The sequence below is a fragment of the Penaeus japonicus genome, unplaced genomic scaffold (genome assembly GCF_977035675.1).
Source record: "Penaeus japonicus unplaced genomic scaffold, GWHDUDI00000001_assembly GWHDUDI00000025, whole genome shotgun sequence".
NCBI lineage: Eukaryota > Metazoa > Arthropoda > Malacostraca > Decapoda > Penaeidae > Penaeus > Penaeus japonicus.
Window position 1 is genome coordinate 10,227,770 of NW_028234427.1, and position 2,500 is coordinate 10,230,269.

At 22.7% G+C, this 2,500-nt stretch overlaps 1 protein-coding gene across 1 annotated transcript in view; it reads right to left on the bottom strand.

Moving 5' to 3' along the window:
• LOC122262631 (nephrin-like) overlaps positions 1-2,500 on the bottom strand; it is a 93,760-nt gene that overhangs the window by 77,245 nt on the left and 14,015 nt on the right. The window lies entirely within an intron of this gene.

Here is a 2,500-nt window from a genome sequence, read left to right on the forward strand (position 1 = left end):
ATACAAACATGAATATATGCATACATACATATGTACTCATACATATCTAATTTCCACAATACTAATGTGTATGTATGATATATATTATATATATATATATTATATATATATAGATATAATTTATGTATATAGATATAGATGATAGTAGATATATAGATATGTTTGAATATATATTTATATATATATATTAAGAATATTAATGTATATAGGTGTGTGTGTGTTGTTGTGTGGGTGTGTGTGTGTGGGTATCTTTTATCTATTTAGGGATCTCTCTCTCCGTCCTCGCTCTTTCTATCTCTCTCTGTCAACATATTATATATGTATAAAGATATATATATAGACTTAGATATATTATTATAATGAATTTCTATATAGTTGAAAGAGATATATATAATATATATTATATATATATATATGCATGTATATTACATTTATATAAATATAATTCATTTATATACATACATACCATCATACATATATATATATATATATTTATATATATTATATAATATATATATATATATATTTACTTATATGTATATATATATATATATATAGTGATTATATATATACTATATATATATATATATATATATATATTACATACCATATATCCCCGCGCGCTCTCTGCTATCTATAGATATATATATATATAATAGATATATATATATATATAGAATATCGTGTGTGTGTTAGTGTGTGTGTGTGTGTGTGCGTGTGTGTGTGTGGTATGTGTGTGTGTATGTGTGTTGTAGATATATATATACCATCTCTCTCTCTCCACTCTTCTTCTCTCTTCTCTCTCTCTACTCTCTCTCTCTATATATATATATATATATAAATATATATATATGTATATATATATATATGTATAAATATAAACATAAACTAATACATACATTTACATATATACACGACACACATACACATCATTTATATATATATATATATATATAGTATATATATTATATATATATATATACATATATATATATATATGCATAAATATGAAATATATATAATATATATAGGGAAATATTCAAAAGACAATGTATATAATATATTACTTTATGTATATATATATATATAGATATATATATATAATATATATATAACTCTATATATAGAAGATATACATAACTTTATATATATAGATATCTTTATAAATATATATATCATCATCAGATACGTACATATAGTTATATAGATATATATATATATATATATATATAAATATATATATAAGATATATATCTATCTCAATTATCTATATCTTGTATAAATGTATATATATATATATATATATATATATATATATATTATATCTATATATATATATATATTATATAGAGATAATATATAGTATAAGTGTGGGTGTGTTGTGTGTGTGGTGTGTGTGTGTGTATACTATATAGATAATATATATATTATATTATATATGAGATATAGATTATATTATATAATGATTTATAGATAAATAAATATACACACACACAACTGAAGCTTCTTTCAGTGAAGCTTTAAACATCATAAGTCATTATATCATGCGTACACGGGAAATCCAAAATATTATAATACTTGGAGACTTTAATTTTGCCTTCATTGAAAAATTGGGAAACAGATGAATTCAAAATAGAGTAAATGGACCTAGAGATGAGAAACAACAAGCAAAAATGCTTCTGGATTTTGAAGAATTTTTTTACCTCAAACAAATAATCAAAATTTCAACAAGGGAGGAAAATATGCTTGACCTTATCTTCGTTTATATAGGAGAGGATATAAACAACATATCATCGATCTATACAGCTTAGTCAGATCACAATATCGTTGAAATGACATTAGATAAATTAAAAATGCAGAAATAGATCAAGTAGTTAACAGTCTAGAATATTTGAACTTCAATCTTTATTAAATTGATTGGGCAACAATAAACAAATCACTTGAGGAATCACTGAAATATATTGAAGTCCTACTAACACCAAATGATATGATGAAGAGGTTATACGATGTTTGCAAGGATGTTTGCAAAAGATTCGTGCCCCAGAAAAAGAACCGAAATAAGAATCATACCAAGAGATCATAAGGTACTATTCAGAAACAAGAAGAACAGAACAAATAAACTGAATGTAACAACATATCATGTCAAACAAGAAAGAATTAAAGCAGAAATTAAAGAAATATAAGAAAGATTAAAGAAATATTTAGGTAACCATTTTTTAAAAGAAAAACGAGCAGTTGAAGCAATAAAAAACAATGTAAAATACTTTTTTGCTCATGTAAACAACAAATTCAAGAAAAGATCAGAAATTGGGCTTATTGAGAATAATCGTGCTTTGGTAATTGTCTCAAAGCAAATAGCTGAATTACTCAAAATTGAATGTGAAAGTTTTTAGTATTCCTATAATAGAAAAAAATAATATCAGATCCTGAATATTTCAAAATTATTAACAAAATTAAATATCTCATGGATAGAACTTTCAATGATAATCAATGGCAATCA